The sequence below is a fragment of the Lotus japonicus genome, chromosome 1 (assembly GCF_012489685.1).
Source record: "Lotus japonicus ecotype B-129 chromosome 1, LjGifu_v1.2".
NCBI classification, from domain to species: domain Eukaryota; kingdom Viridiplantae; phylum Streptophyta; class Magnoliopsida; order Fabales; family Fabaceae; genus Lotus; species Lotus japonicus.
This window is the reverse complement of record NC_080041.1, coordinates 119,916,514-119,934,554: the sequence shown is the minus strand read 5'-3', so window position 1 is coordinate 119,934,554 and position 18,041 is coordinate 119,916,514. Positions and strand designations below refer to the sequence as shown.

Here is an 18,041-nt window from a genome sequence, read left to right as displayed (position 1 = left end):
TCTGCTTACGCCATAGATCATTGAAGCCATTAAGCTTCTATCCACGCTTTTAGCTAGGAATCTTTGAAAAGACTTTTCATACTTAGACTCATTTCTACAATCAGAGGCATCACAAGCAACAATTTCTTCTAACTTAGCAATCTGGTTCTTAAGCACAGAGTTAGAATTGATCAAAGCATGATTATCATTTTTCAAATCATAAATAATTTTCTCATGTTCAGAAGGAGTCTTGGAAACAGCAGATAAGTCCTTTTTCAGCTTCTTATGCTTAGACAATAAGGAGTTATACTTATCCATGATATCAGACAATGCATGTTTCAGTTCATAGGTAGAGAAAGAAGCGAATACCTCATTTTCATCGTCTGAGTTAGGATCTCCTTCTGATTCTGAGTCAGAGTCAACAGCTCCCTTTGACTCTGCTTCTTTGTCTTTGACAATAGCCATGAGTCCTTGGACTTCACCATCAGAGTCAACATCCTCTGACTCTGATTCATCAAATGTTACCATCAGACTCTTCTTTGTCTTGAAGTGCTTCTTTGGCTTCTTGTCCTTCTTCAACTTTGGACAGTCACTTTTGTAGTGCCCTGATTCTTTGCACTCAAAGCATGTGACTTCCTTAAGTGAGGACTTCTTCTGACCTGAGGATTCAGACTTTCCTTTTGCCTTTCCAGAGCCTTTGTATTTGCTCTGCCTGTGCTTCCAGATGCGATTGAGTCTCTTGGAGATCAGAGTCAGCTCATCTTCATCAGAATCTTCTGATGCTTCTTCAGATTCCTCTTCTTCAGCTTGAAGAGCTTTTGACTTCTCAGCCTTAGCCTTTTCAGATTTAGATTTCAAGGCTATGGACTTTTTCCTCAGATCTTGCATCTCTGAGCTCTTCAGCTCATGGCATTTCAAAATGCTGATGAGTTCTTCTAAACTCATATTCTCAACATCTCTCGTGAGCTCTATTGAAGTCACTAAAGGCATCCAACTTTCAGGAAGACACCTGATGACCCTTATGACATGATCTTTTATTGTGTAGCTCTTGTTGAGAGGTCGTATGCCAGCTACAAGCAACTGAAATCTGGAGAACATTTCTTCAATGGACTCATTTGGCTCCATGATGAAGGATTCATACTTTTGGATCAAAGACAATGCCTTTGATTCTTTGACTTTCTTGTTTCCTTCATGAGACATCTTCAGAGATTCGAAAATTCCTTTCGCAAACTCACGATCTGTAATCTTCTGGTACTCTTCATAGGAAATAGCACTTAGAAGAATTGCTCTTGCTTTGTGATGTTGTGAGTACAGCTTCTTTTGATCTGCAGTCATCTCTGACCTTGGGATCTTCTTGCCATCTGCATCAACTGGACGCTCGTAGCCATCCACAATAATATCCCAGAGATCTGCATCGAAACCCAGAAAGAAACTTTCCAGTCTATCTTGAAATTCTAGATCCCTTAGAACAAATGTCCTGCACGATGCTGGGACAATCGATTAGAACATCATACAACTGAAAAAACTGAACACAAAACAACAAACAACTAAAAGGAAACAAGACACAGGAAGTTGTTAACCCAGTTCGGTGAAACTACACCTACGTCTGGTTAGCTTTCACCCAATGAAAAGGAATTCCACTATCTCAAGAACTAGGTATTACAGACCCACATGAACACATCAAGTTCATTGTTCTTAACCTAATCTACCCAGTGGTATTCTACTTAGAACCACAGCCTAAGTATGAGAGCCCCTCTCACTTTTCCTCAATCACGACCACAGTGATTGGTGAACAACAATAACACAGAGTTTGTTTGACACTCAAACACAACACAGAACTCAGTCTCACTTTATAGAATCAGTGAGCAAGACGAGTTCACAACTAACAAAGACAAAGAACAACTTACACTCTTAAGAACACTTGATCTTCAAGGTAATTCTCTCGATCAACTTCAAGCTTCAGGTCTTTGTCAATATATACTTCAGCAGAGACGGCTAGGGTTTCTTTGGGCTGAAGAACACTTTGATCCAACTCATATCAGCAGAGAATCTTTCAAGATCTGATATGAGTGATCAACAAGTAAAAATAGAAACAAATCTTTTTAATCACAGATTTGCTTCAACAATAACAACCCGCAACTGGCTCCCAACACACAGTTACTTGACCTTCAAGTAAGCACAGATCATACCATAAAGCATAACCACAAGGGACCCACTTGCATGCCAGCAGGGGCGGATGTCCTGGCCTTCATCAAGGCAGATGTCACAACATCGGCTAGGACATCAGGTTGTTTTTAACAAAATTGATGACAACAAAGGAACAACATATCTTTCCAATATTCGAACATTTGACCGTCGAACATAGGAGGCTTTGCATTGTAACCATCTCTTTGAGTTTCACTGGTGGTGGCAGCCATTGTTTTTCACACCGGCCCGGATCACTGAACACTGTTAGGTGTGGTAATCAGAACTTGCGCTCTGATACCAATTGAAGGTATGAAAAACGGTAGAAAGGGGGGGGTTTGAATAACGTTTTCAAGATAAAGCTTCCACCTTAAAGATTTTGACAAATCTTTCGAGAACTTAAGTGCTAAAGATAAGAGATAAAAAAGCACACAATGATTTTATCCTGGTTCACTTGATAAATCACTCAAGCTACTCCAGTCCACCCGTTAAGGTGATTTCTTCCTTCTTAGAATGAAGGCAATCCACTAATCAGGTAAGAGTTACAACTGCACTTGAAACCTACAAGTGACTAACAATTACACTGACTTAGCTCACACTAAGATTCACTCTCTTAGTCTTCTCTAGGATCCGATCAACCTTGATCTCCTAAAGGAACTAAACAAACTGTTTATCAAAGAATTGTTTACAAGAGATTTGCTTCTAAAAAGCTAATAGTAAACTCAATGAATTTCAGATGAAAGAAAGCTTAGAAGAATTTGAATTTGTCTTGCGCGTATGTGAATGCTTCTAGCCGCTTCTTTCAGTCTTCAGCCTCTTTATATACTCCAAGGATTAGGGTTGAGCGTTGCATGGGAAATGCTACCGTTGGAGGGCAGTTCTGGAAAATCCAGCTTCTGCTGTGTCTGAGACTGTTAGGTAGGTCGTCAGGAAGGTACAGTTGCTTTTGTACTTGGATAGCGACTTGACCTTTAAACCTAGGAGACTTCTGATCAGGAGAAAGCTTCATGTTGGAACTTGTGAAGCCGGTTGATCAGAGTCAGAGGGAAAGCCCAGATCCTCTGACCATTGTTTCTTCTGATTCTGAACTCAGAGGGAAGTACATGGTCTTCAGAGTATCTTGCTTCTGGACATCAGAATTTCACTAATCAGCTTCTGGATCTTCAGAGTCTTCTACACCATCAGAATATCTGAGCCTTCAGTGTTTCTTGGTTATCAGACTTTCTGGATTTTCAGAACTTCTAGTGACTGAGTCCACATCAGAGTTTGTATAACTTCAGAACTTCTGAAGCTTTTCCACTGTTCATACTGAACATGGTGAATGCGAAAGCGTTGCTTGGGTCGTTCTTTATACACAGTGCTTCTGATTTGTGTGAGATTGAGTTGAGGTCAGAGCCTGTAAATAGCACACTCAGAAAAACACGTTAGAGTACCACAATTGTTCATATCAAAAGGTTAACTTGTAATCATCAAAACATAGAGTTGTACTACTAGATCAAAACTTGATCTTACAAAGGATGTTTATGATGTTTATGTTATTTATAAAAAGCACATGATTCAACTTATCCATTATATTTTCACTGTTTGTGGTATCCTTATTTAATACCCATGGCTTTTCAAGTTTGGATGTGCCTTGGGGTGCTGATAATGTTGTCTCAAATTATTGTTTGAACTTATTTATTTTGGTTTTTATTATTAGAGAGCAATTTCATTAGGACTAGTTTATAATATTTGTTGCTCTTGTTTTTGTATGTTGGTTATAATCTTTGTTAGTCACTTGAGAGAGTTTTTAGCCTATGCTACTATTTAATCAAACATATCTTTTGTTTTCCAAGAAATAAAACAAAAGTGTCCTTTATGAAAATAATTAAATTATTTATATCATACAACTAATCAAAAACCATTTTTATAGATATAATTTTAGATATTAATTTTAAATACTGTGTAAAATATAATTTTGGAAAAATATACATTTAATTTACATTAAAGGGTAATTTTGTCATTTGAGTATAATATTTATCATATCCTGTTGTTATCCAGTCCACCTCAAACACAGGATAGAATATGGGTATATCCTATCTGGTGCACACCAAACGCTTGACAGGATAACAATCTATCCTGCTCTTATCATATCCTGTTGATATCCTGCTTTCCTATCATATCCTATCATATTCTATCCTGGCCACCAAACGGGCCCTTAGTGTCTTAGTAGATTTAACTTGGTAGGAAATTGCTTCCAATTTCAATCATGGTCCTCCCCTCGTATTCGCTGAAACCCATAACTAGGTGAAGTTGCAATCATGATGATGATGGAGAAGAAGGTGCAATAGTTCTGGACGTGATCAGTTCCATCATTTTTAGACTCATTCTCATCTACTCCCCGAAGAACCTTAACATCTTTTCTCGCCCTGAAGTCTCCACCCCTTTCACCAACCTCTGCCGTTGTATGCTCCCCTCTCTTGCCACCCCAACCTCTTTCACACTTTCCTAACTCCTCTATGCTCTTTCTTCAACTTCAATTTCCCTTTTTTGCAGTGGCTGAAGCCTGAAGGTTACTGGTTGAAGCAATGATCATTGTCACGCTGGTTCGTCTCTTCATCTTGTTTGATTCAACATCCAATCAAATTCAAGCATAATTTGTTCCATGGAAAAAAGAACATAATGTTACACTTCCTACGTCTAAAGAATAATGTTATCTTCACACCTCAAAATGAGGTTTTGAGGTGGAAAGAGGTGGAGGAGGAAAGAGATAGGAAGAAAAGAAAAAGTAAGAGAGAGAAAGTATAAGATATGATAGATGATAAGATGAGAGAGATAGAAATAAAAATAGGTGGAAATAAGTGTATAAAAAAGGTTGTACGTCTAAATGATGATTGATTCTGTCGTTTTGGATTGTGTCCTCACTATTCACCGTCTTCAGTCATTTTACTGTTTGGAAATTGAATTGTACAATGCATTTGACACAATTTTTTTTTTTTTACTTTTTTCAAAAGCAAACCATATATTGATATAAGGTTGGGGAAATAGTCAGATATACATCCTCCTTAAAAGGGGACAAAAAGCAACACCAAAAAAATAATTGAACAAGTATAAGATGGGTACTTTTATCTCTTAAATTCAGAAATTTGTGAAATAATAAGTGAACAATAAACAATAATTTATTTAGTCTTGAAATATGTAACTTATGATCTGTTTATTTTTAAATACTAAAAATTATAATTAATTTAATTCGAATTAAATTAAGTTTTTAATTTTTTTAATATAAATAGTTTATATTTGAGGAATTTAATGGATGATCTTAATTTTTGGATGAAAATGATTAATTGATTATTATTAATATTTTGAAGATTATTATCATTAGCTTAAATATGCATTTTTCTCCTAATCATGTTCAAACTCGAGATTTTACTTAAGAGGAATCAAACATGTACCACTTAAATCATATACTCATCAATGGCTTTGATATATTTAATTCTTGATAAATAAAGAGGAATCTAAATTCTTCGTATAAAAATTTCCTTTTCAATTGCTCTCTCAATTTTTTTTTTTTGAAATTAGTTCAAGTGGCTTCGCTTGCATGTCATGAATTTTACACAATCACTAGTCCTAGTCAGCTGAATGTAGACTTCTAATACCTAGATCAAGTGATAGTGAGGGGAATATTTTAGCAGAGGGATTTTTACAGTTCCTTCTAAAATAATGAATTATAATTTTGTATTTACTTTAAAAAATTACCCTAATAAAGTCATTTGGTAGTTTTGAAATTCTTTTTTTTGGTACATTGAAAAGATAAATTGCACCATCAAGAATCTATCCCTGGACCTCCCCTACCCAACTCATATGTCCCCCATCTCCTACCACTTGAGCTATCCTATGGGAACGGTAGTTTTGAATTTTTTTTTTGGTACATTTGAAAGATAAATTACACCCATTAGGAATCGATCTCTGGACCTCCCTTTACCCAACACATATGTCCCCCAACTCCTACCACTTGAGCTATCTTCTATTACATAATAATTTTTTTAGTCTATTATTTAATATTAAAACAAAATATTTTAGGTTAAGTATTTCAAATCCTCTTAACAACTACATCTTCTCAATTGGCCCTCCTTTTTACAAATAAATAAATACATATTCTTAATTAAATCCCCTTTCAAATTGCATAAAAAAAACCCTTTCAAACACCCTTTATGTACCGGTCTGGTTTGGTATCAATAGCTTTTATGGGCATAAAGGTGTAGGATTTTCATTTTCTCATCTTCTGAAAAGCACCTCTTTCATATTTTTGTATTTTCATTCCCTTTCTACTTATTTGTTTCATGTACTTCTTGTTTTGGTTCTAGTTTTTTTTTACTATTCCTTTCATCTCTTCATTTTATTCGGGTTAGCACCCTTTGTGCTGTTTTGAATGCAATGACTTAGCTTATAAAAAAAACAATTCAATTTTACGTAATTTCCTCTTGTAATGTCGATTTTGCTCAATAATTTGTAACAAGATTGAGGTCTATCTATGTAACGTGATCTTAGAGTTTTGGGGAATTAGTTTCATGGTTGTCGATTGTGAGATACCTTTGAGAAACTAAAAAGAGATCAAAGAAGAATGATATTTTTCAGTTTTAAAAAGATAGAAAAATAGAAATTGTTTTACATCTTAAAACACTTTCTGTTTGCAATCACAATTTAACTATGAAATAATCCATTGTGTTGAATTGTTTCAAAATTTTATTTTGTTCATATACTTATCTAAAAGGCTTCCGAAGGCCCAGTCCAAAATAAACGAGGAAGAGAGAGTACAATACAAATAAACAAAAAATACTTTGACCAAAAAAAAAAAATATGATTATAACAAGAATGTTGAGAGTGGGATTTGAACCCACGCCCTTTCGGACCAGAACCTTAATCTGGCGCCTTAGACCAACTCGGCCATCTCAACTTTTTGACAAATTGTTGATTACATTAGTTTATAGCCATGAAAACCTCTTTAGAATATTGTCATTTTTATTTTGAGAATATTGTCAATTGATACAAAACAGTGCAAATTTCATTTACATGAATATCCAATAGTTTGTCGTCATGTCATAAAGTGAAGTTTTAGCTTTATTGAAATAAAAAGTTATGTCAATGCTCCTGAACCTATAACCTTATGTGGAATTTTTTTTCCGAAGACCGGTGTAAATGAGTTTAGAGTGACAATATATGTCACAACTTGCAATTGCACATTTAACTTAGTAACTTTCACAATAACTCCTCTTAGTTACTTTAATAGTTTAATTTATAAGTGGTTTTTCCATTTCTCTTCCTAAAAAAAGAAGCTTCTTATTTTTTAGAGTTTCTTTCAAAATGTGTGTAGTTTAACTCCTTTTCTCATTTAAACAAAAAAAAACATTTTCTAAAAAATAGTAAAATACTTTCTTTTAAAGAAGCAATGAAAAAGAAAACTAAACCAATCAATTAAATTTATTCAGTTTCAATCCTATTTTGTCTCAAACTATAATCAACTCAACATATGAACACAAAACACCTTTATGATGAATGATATTATGTGATAAGAAGAGTTATAAAAGGAAAGTGCAATATTTGTGGTAAGGGTTGACATTGCACCATCGTCATCTATTTGTACTCCAAATCTGGAAGTTTGATTTCTTACTTTTCCCTAGTCTTCAAAATTCCTAATTGCTCGATCAGATGAATGAAATATTGTAACTTTGTGTTAAATCTAGTGATTTTCAAATGAATTCTTAATTCTAATTCCGACCCGTCGTGTTGAATCTGGTAATTTTTCAATAGAGAATTTGGATTGTCAATTTGTCGTAGAAAATTACATACGAAAACTCTAAATCTTTGTTGTATTTGTATTTATTAGGGATAGAGTTAATAATTGATTAGTTATTTATCATGTGATTAGTTACACAGTTTACCAGTTAATGGTTTGTAAGGATTTCTGAAATGAAGCAGAATGGCCACGTGTACTCCAGGGATGGTTTGGATGATATTTCGGCTAAAATCTTTCGGATAGCATTACTCTAATTAATCTTTTTTTGTTACAAACTCTAATTAATCATTTAAAGTAAGATTTTACAAACTCTAACTAATCATTTAATTAAATTTATGAAGTAGTAGTATTAGTAGAGACAGTTAACTGACTCTTACAATAGAAAAACACACTTAAGTTAAGTTAACCATTAATAAGAGTGTATTTAATAATTGTTGTGATGAAATCAGTAAAGTTGGGACGGGGTACAATTGTGAAGATGATGGTGGAAGAATGTGTAGTGGGTGTGATTTCATTGTCTGTTGCTCCTGCCGGTAGTGGCTCTTTGTTTTCTCTCACACTCACACTGTCACACAGATTTCACATAGTCAATGCATCCTTTTGGGATCCGGTGGCATTAACATCACACCCACTATTCTCTATCTTTGACACACAACACTCACAAATGTTTCTTAAATTGTTCTTCATAATTCTTATTTAGTTCAACATTGTTAATTAAGTTCCTTTCAAAAAAAAATTTGTTAATTAAGTTTATTTAGAAAGTTTGAAAAATAAACCAATGCAGTTAATTAAGTTTACAATAAAAAGAAGTTGTTAATTTGTTATGATTAGGATCATAAATACTAAAAAAGCAATCCCATGTCTGTCTTACGTGTCACTCTACAAACAACTCCTAGAAAAAATGCTGATGTGTCATTCTCTCAACAATTCATATATTCCTATCACTAATATAAAAAAAAAACCACTCTGTAGCAGTTATCTTCTTTTCTGAAAAAGATGTTTCTAACCACCAAAAATAACTACTCTACACCACTTATCTCTTCACTTTTCAAATTGTTTACCCGACATTTACCATAAACAGTTTCTTCTTCTCTCTAGCACTTTGGCATTCACTGGTTTTTAATTTCTCGAACTCCCTCTCAAATTGATTTACATTTTTGTTCAACCAGAGTTCTTATTTCCAATTAATTGAATCATATGTGAGCACTTGCATGGCAAATTCTTCATAGCAATTGGACATTGGTTGTGAATCACGAATGGGTAATCCACAATAACTACTTTGTCTTCATCCGTACGAGCAAGGTATTTCTTTTTCCTCTACACATCTCTTCTCCTCCATTAAATCCCACTCATCACTCAACAAAGTGAACAAATGTAAACTAGATATTTCTAACATAAGTTTTTATATATGCTCCTTTGTTGAATGACACAATAGAGAGAACAATAAGAAAAAAAGACAGAAAACATATGAAAAAAGAGGTTGTAAAGGGTGAGAATATATATTTTTCATTTGAGTTAGGTTTGATTCTTAGCGGTAAGCTATAAAAAAAAATCGTGTTTGATTCCCCCCAACCTCCCTGATGCGAGGTTGTCTAAATGACCTAGGATATAGTTTGAGTTAAATAACCCATCATCCAATCACATTGGAAATAAGTGAGTTAGAAATAAATTAATAAATAAAATATAGAAATTTCAACTCACTTATCTCCAATGTTATTGGATGATGAGTTATTTAACCCAAACTATATCCTAGGTCATTTAGACAACCCCTTGATGCACAAGTCACAACATTCATTCTCCCTTAACCAAGTTGCAAGACACAACATGGACCTTGATTTCTACTTTAATTGCAGGACTTATTTTTTGGGTTTATTAAAAAAAGTTCTAACGTGACTTTTGATCATAAATAAATTCACTTCACAAAGAAAGAAAGTCCATACCGTGTTAACTATTATATTACGAATTTTTCCTTAAGTTGGTCACTAGAGTATGCGACAACCAGTAAACTAATATAGTGCACATTTACCGACAATGTTTTTTACTGGATGTCTTTTTGTCCATATTTTCTCCATTAACATTTGCTTATCTTTCATTTTAACATCTACCATATTGCATCTACAATTTTAATAACATTGCTCCATCATTTATGAGATTGGATAAATAGATATCACTATTTGTCAAATTTGTATGCCATATTTTCTCCATTTACACACTAGATCATGAAATATCTCTCACATGGAGAAGAAATCCAAAAGAGGATAAAATGTGATCGAAACTGATTCAGGTGAGGACGTGGAATTGGTTAACAACAAGGGTGAAAGGTTTTCAATCATCACTGTTTGAATGCTGCTCAAACCCAACCCTTAGCTTTAAAGACCCTTTAATTCCTCAGGTCCTAGAAGGTAGCAGGTAATCAAATCAGTTATGCTATTAATGGTATGATGCAGTTGTGTGTTTAAGGGGTAAATGACTTGGTGCTAGGGAGGATATGCACTTGGCATATTTATTCTGTGCCTCCGTGGTTGATCATCTGTTGATGGGGTCAAGAACGGATCCAGAAAATTTAACTTGTGGGGACAAAATACACATAAATTTCTAACATTAAAAATAAAATATATTACTATTCATTTTTTTATATGGGGCATGTAATATTGTTGGTGTGAGGGAATTTGTCAATGAGTTGTAGGAAAATTAAATAGTTAAAATTATGTTGTTGTACACATTATTATTGCATAGAAAAATCTCGTGGGGGCAAATGCCCCCATATGGCTTAAAGTAGATTCGTCCCTGATGAGGTTGATAGTATTGCAAGCCCTTTAGAATCCTATGGATGAATAGGGAAATCGATGGAGAGATATAGTGATGGAGGAGGAATTTCTAATGATATGTATCAAGAGTAGCATATGTTAATTCTTAGAAGGGCTTAGGTAATCATTTTTTGACCCAATTTCTCATCTAAATCTTTTTTTTTTTCTGTAAATTTCAATCTATATTTCTTTTTGTACATTGTATTGGGTTGAGGTACCCCTAATACTTCTATTCAATAAATCTTAATCTTGGCTTATAAAAAAACTAGATCTTGATGAATGAATTCTTTGAATAATCAATTAATCAAATATATATATATATATATAATTATTATTTTTACTTAGCACATTCATCCATACTCACCAAATCATGCTTAAGCATCGTGCATTAATGCACCGGTATAAGTGCTAGTATTATATACACGAGAGTGTAAGATGTAGGAAAACAAAGGGAAGAATGTCCACGTCAAGAAAAAGCACCCACAAACATGTTGTGCTTCCCAAATCATTTTGTACAATTTTAGCACCTTGGTAGGGTATTGTGGTAGGGGTACCTTGGGTAATATATTCCTCATTTCATACCACCACCATCCTCAGTTTCTTTCTTCACAAACAAAGAGCACCGATTTAGCAAGAACTTCTCTGCTGGAACTCAAAACTCAAATCATAGTTAGGTATTGCTACAATGGTTGCTTCTTTTTTAATCACGCTGCATTCTACACATTCTCATTCTCATCATCATCATCTTTGTTTTGTTGCAGGATCTTTTGTTACAGGATCGATCTTGTTCTTCAATCATGTTTGGTATGTGACAAATTCGTACTCAATGTGCTTGTTATTTTCTTCATCCCTTTTAGGATTTATGTCGAATTTAAAGCAAATTCGGTACTCATACTTCATTGTTTGCTTGTTATTATGTGATTTTTTTCATCGATTTTCATTTCAACATTCATGTGTGAAGCCTCTTTCTAATTTTCTTGATGCATTTCCATGTCTAATCTACAGCGCCTCTGCCTTTGTATGCACAATTTTCTACTCTTGCTTGTATGTTCTTGTTTTCTTGACTAGGGAGTTTTCTTTCGTGAGTACAAACTAGCATTTATACCGGTGCATTAATGCTTAAGCATGATTTGGTGAGTATGGATGAATGTGCTAAGTAAAAATAATAATTATATATATATATTTGATTAATTGATTATTCAAATAATTCATTCATCAAGATCTAGTTTTTTTTATAAGCCAAGATTAAGATTTATTGAATAGAAGTATTAGGGGTACCTCAACCCAATACAATGTACAAAAAGAAATATAGATTGAAATTTACAGAAAAAAAAGATTTAGATGGGAAATTGGGTCAAAAAATGATTACCTAAGCCCTTCTAAGAATTAACATATGCCACTCTTGATACATATCATTAGAAATTCCTCCTACATCACTATATCTCTCCATCGATTTCCCTATTCATCCATAGGATTCTAAAGGGCTTGCAATACTATCAACCCCATCAGGGACGAATCTACTTTAAGCCATATGGGGGCATTTGCCCCCACGAGATTTTTCTATGCAATAATAATGTGTACAACAACATAATTTTAACTATTTTATTTTCCTACAACTCATTGACAAATTCTCTCACACCAACAATATTACATGCCCCATATAAAAAAATGAATAGTAATATATTTTATTTTTAATGTTAGCAATTTATGTGTATTTTGTCCCCACAAGCTAAATTTTCTGGATCCGTTCTTGACCCCATCAACAGATGATCAACCACGGAGGCACAGAATAAATATGCCAAGTGCATATCCTACCTAGCACCAAGTCATTTACACCTTAAACAAACAACTGCATCATACCATTAATAGCATAACTGATTTGATTACCTGCTACCTTCTAGGACCTGAGGAATTAAGGGTCTTTAAAGCTAAGGGTTGGGTTTGAGCAGCATTCAAACAGTGATGATTGAAAACCTTTCACCCTTGTTGTTAACCAATTCCACATCCTCACCTGAATCAGTTTCGATCACATTTTATCCTCTTTTGGATTTCTTCTCCATCTGAGAGATATTTCATGATCTAGTGTGTAAATGGAGAAAATATGGCACACAAATTTGACAAATAGTGATATCTATTTATCCAATCTCATAAATGATGGAGCAATGTTATTAAAATTGTAGATGCAATATGATAGATGTTAAAATGAAAGATAAGCAAATGTTAATGGAGAAAATATGGACAAAAAGACATCCAGTAAAAAACATTGTCGGTAAATGTGCACTATATTAGTTTACTGGTTGTCGCATACTCTAGTGACCAACTTAAGGAAAAATTCGTAATATGATAGTTAACACGGTATGGACTTTCTTTCTTTGTGAAGTGAATTTATTTATGATCAAAAGTCACGTTAGAACTTTTTTTAATAAACCCAGAAAATAAGTCCTGCAATTAAAGTAGAAATCAAGGTCCATGTTGTGTCTTGCAACTTGGTTAAGGGAGAATGAATGTAGTGACTTGTGCATCAAGGGGTTGTCTAAATGACCTATGATATAATTTGGGTTAAATAACTCATCATCCAATAACATTGGAGATAAGTAAGTTGGAATTTCTATATTTTATTTATTAATTTATTTCCAACTCACTTATCTCCAATGTGATTGGATGATGGGTTATTTAACTCAAACTATATCCTAGGTCATTTAGACAACCTCGCATCAGGGAGGTTGGAGGGAATCAAACACGATTTTTTTTTATAGCTTACCGCTAAGAATCAAACCTAACTCAAATGAAAAATATATATTCTCACCCTTTACAACCTCTTTTTTCATATGTTTTCTGTCTTTTTTTCTTATTGTTCTCTCACATTTGTTCACTTTGTTGAGTGATGAGTGGGATTTAATGGAGGAGAAGAGATGGGTAGAGGAAAAAGAAATACCTTGCTCGTACCGATGAAGACAAATTAGTTATTGTGGATTACCCATTCATGATTCACAACCAATGTCCAATTGCTATGGAGAATTTGTCATGCAAGTGCTCACATATGATTCAATTAATTGGAAATAAGAACTCTGGTTGAACAAAAATGTAAATCAATTTGAGAGGGAGTTCGAGAAATTAAAAACCAGTGAATGTCAAAGTGCTAGAGAGAAGAAGAAACTGTTTATGATAAATGTCGGGTAAACAATTTAAAAAGTGAAGAGATAAGTGGTGTAGAGTAGTTATTTTTGGTGGTTAGAAACATCTTTTTCAGAAAAGAAGATAACTGCTACAGAGTGGTTTTTTTTTATATTAGTGATAGGAATATATGAATTGTTGAGAGAATGACACATCAGCATTTTTTCTAGGAGTTGTTTGTAGAGTGACACGTAAGACAGATAGAGGATTGCTTTTTTAGTATTTATGATTTGTGTGCCTCATTTCTTTGGTGATGAGATTCGCCACTTCTAGTGACAACTTTCCACTTTTGGAAGAACATGAATTGATTTATGGAAAATTTATGTAAAGTGTAAAGTGTGTGTGAGACAAAACAAATGATCTTTACACTTTTGTAAAACTGATATCTAGGTTGTTTAAAGATGATGGAGAGTCTGCTGAGAGGATTTCGCACAGGATTTAGCAGAGGATTTGCGATTGCGTTATTCAGGAAACCTTTTGTGGATAACATGAGTAAAGGGGAGAAAGAAAAAGAGGATAATTTGATGAAGTTAAGGGCTAGGGAGAATTCCATGAAGTTCATCTACCAGGAAAGGCTTACGTATATTGAATCTCACTTAACACAGAAATTTGGTAACACTTTCATGGGGTTGAAACTTGAGGGGTTGATTGAAGAGGGGGAGAAGAGCAAATCCTTAGCTCTAAAGTACATGCTTTTGGTGTGAAAAGTGGGCTTTTGTTTACAAAACCTGTTGATAAAATGGTCTAAATGATTGATAAAATGGTCGAGATGATCAAGTGTCTCATGCTACCCATGTGAGACTTGCCATTTGTGGACATAATTAGAGTCTCTCTTGAACTTCAAAACCTGTGTAGAGAACAGTGGTTGGCTTTTATGATAAACACGAGGTTAGTCCATCTTTTCAAACACCCTTTAAGCACTGGCCTGGTTTGGTGCCAGTGGCTTTTATGGGGGCATAAAGGTGGAGGATTTTCAATTTCTCATTTTCTGGAAAGCACCTCTTTTGTATTTTTGTATTTCCATTCCCTTTCTATTTATCTGTTTCATGTACTTCTTGTTTTGGTTTTAGTTCGTTTTTACTAGTCTCTTCCTCTCTTCATTGTATTCGGGTTAGCACCCCTTTAAGCACTGGTCTAGTTTGGTGCCAGTGGCTTTTATGGGCATAAAGGTGGAGGATTTTCAATTTCTCATTTTCTGGAAAGCACCTCTTTTGTATTTTTGTATATCCATTCCCTTTCTATTTATCTGTTTCATGTACTTCTTGTTTTGGTTTTAGTTCTTTTTTACTAGTCTCTTCCTCTCTTCATTGTATCCGGGTTAGCACCCCTTGTGCTGTTTTAAATGGAATGGCCTGGCTTATTAAAAAAAAGTAATTTAATTTTACGTAATTTCCTCTTGTAATGTCGATTTTGCTCAATAATTTGTAACAAGATGCTGATATAGTGGTAACTTTGGTAAGGATGAAAGATAAGTTCGAATTTCGATAACATTTGTAGGGAAAGATATGCAACCATTTTTTGTAGGGGTGTAATTGGAACTAATTGGTTCGGATTTGAGGTGTTTAAATGTTCGAACCAATAAATTATATTCGGTTTGAGTTGGCTCAGATTTCAGGATTTTTGCTTATAGACCAAACTAAACCAACCTGAACTCAATTGGATTGGTTCAGATCGATGGTTGGAATCAGGATAAAAAATATTAATTTAAAATTTGCGCGAAATTCATTTTTAAAAGATGAAAAACTATAAAAAAAAATAGAAACCTCATATAATCCAACATCTCAAAAAAAACAATATATTCCATAATTCATATAATCCAACATAAACAAGGTAAAAGTAAATTTGTAAATGTGTTAGGTTGTAGAACCTAAATGAGTAAATGTATGGGTTGGATCTCTTTGAGCTGGATGGTAAGGAAAAAAAATCCCAATATCATTAGGTTGGTTCGGATTCATCGGACATTCAATCCCAAAATTTGATACTTAATAAATTTTTAATTTATCTTGAATACTATACATATTTAGGTACCATAGCACCTCCCTGAAGTTGGTAGTTATTTTGGATTAAAGGTTTGTGCACTTCCTTTGTAAAATAATTTTACATTGACAATTAATTACATTATGTTATGTGAGAGGAACAATTACTATCATTTTAAATTTTAATCAAAATAAAAAATATATTTTATAATTTGACGATATTCAATTAGATGAGTAAAAAATTATATTAAGTATTCAAATGCTTATAATTCAGTATACACATATCTTTTAAAAAATTTATCAAATAAAAAGTAAATAAATGGAGATGCGGGGGATCAAACCCCGTGCCTCTCGCATGCAAAGCGAGCGCTCTACCATTTGAGCTACATCCCCATGTTGCTGTCAATTCGGAAAGGAACATCATAGTAATGGCAAAATAAATGTTAAGCAACACTTAGCTTAAACTAAAAGAGAAGTCAAACAAGATCAATACTTATTCATGAAGTGGTACAATACATAACATTTTTGCTTACAAAATCATAACTGATATATCCTATCACTGGGTTTTTTCGGTCAAGTCTAGGCATTCTAGTTAGACATCTTTATAACAAACTGTGTGTTGTATCCAAATACCTAGGGTTGGACTCAATGATCAAGACACTAAGCCTAACTTCCCGGATCTGGTGGTGAGAGAACATGATTTAACCTTGGTTATCTTAGTCTTCTTATAGGATATTAAGTATGTCTCTTAGGATTAAGTCATTTAGGTATTGTGAATGGTTAATGATTGTGGGGGTTATTGTTGACCTAACCATGTATGGTGCTTTACTTTTTTATTTCTAGTTTAATTAGGTATTTTTAGGTTATTTTAGTTCTTAACTTTTCATTTTTAGATAGTTTAAGAATTTTAAAATTCATAGAGTAGTTTAGACTTTAGAAGTTTTAGTGAATTTGGATGACTTTTTACTCATTCATGGTATGGTTTTAATTTAAGGTGCAAGAAAGTCAACGTTTGAATTCCAAGCGGTCATAACGTTCATGCGTTGAAGATAGTGCAATGGTTTGTGATTGACACAACGCCAAAATACTAAAAATAACCAACTTTTGAACACTGTATCGTTTAATGTTGGACACTTACATATGTTGAGGCACTGCTTAAAATCACCCATATAAATAAAGTTAGCACGAATTTTGACACTACTACAAAAAAGCCGTTGGGCAGCGCCTTCGGGGTAGTGGTTCTTGTTAACCGCTACCTAAGTGTTGTAAAAATGAAAAAAATAGGAAAAGAAGAGGATCTCATAATAGAAACGCTACCCAAATAATATTTTATCGGTGTTGGGTATTGGTTATTGGAACCGCTACCCAAAGTCTTTGTTTTTTATTTATTGGAACCCTAACTTGGGCCAATCTTTTCCCCTTTCCCCCTCTCTGTCTCTACTCTACCGTTCTTCCAGTCTCGCCCACCGAACCCTCACCGTTCACGATCGAACATCTCATCTGATCTCGCACCCCAAACCCTCACCGTTCTCCATCGTGATGGTAGCTCTTGTTCTTCACGAAGTGCTTTCTCAGGGTAGCTCTGGTTCTAGATCGACGAAGTTGCGGACTCTTACGGTAGCACTTGCTTAGGACATTCGAGAGCTTCATCAGCTTTTCAGGTTTCACTCTCCCTTTCTTGCGAAACCCTTACTCTCTCACTTTGTCTTCAACTAATTTTTGAAGTGTATATCTCCCTCTGATTTCGATTTCGTTTGGTTTTAGCTTCTGTTTCTGTTCACCGGCACTGAATAGAAGGTAAGATTTTGCTTTTGGCTAGTTTTCTTAGAGGAATCATGAGCACATTTGATGATTAGAAGATTGCCTGGCTTGATTTTGCTTTTGGCTGGTTGCTTGTGCATATCTGTATTATTTGTTACTTTCATCTTATTTATAGACACTTGAAGTGATTTTGCTATTTTTTTATACTGCTATTTGATTATGTTCTCTTATAGGGAATTGTCTCATTTATGTGTTTTGTCAGAAGAGGGGCTAAAATCTGTTTTAATGTCGGCAATACATATTTATTTAGAATTAGGAGTCTAGTATTAGTTTAAATAAGGGTTAGCCTTCGACTTTTTGTGCTGAACTATAATTACAATTTACAAT

The 18,041-nt window shown here is 34.1% G+C and overlaps 2 non-coding genes across 2 annotated transcripts; both read right to left on the bottom strand.

Annotated features, from left to right (window-relative positions):
- Positions 1–7,015: 7,015 nt before the first annotated feature.
- Positions 7,016–7,096, bottom strand: TRNAL-AAG (transfer RNA leucine (anticodon AAG)). Its single transcript has one exon. It is a non-coding gene; the product is annotated as a tRNA-Leu (tRNA).
- A 9,117-nt stretch (positions 7,097–16,213) lies between these two features.
- Positions 16,214–16,286, bottom strand: TRNAA-UGC (transfer RNA alanine (anticodon UGC)). The gene has a single exon. It is a non-coding gene; the product is annotated as a tRNA-Ala (tRNA).
- Positions 16,287–18,041: the final 1,755 nt, after the last annotated feature.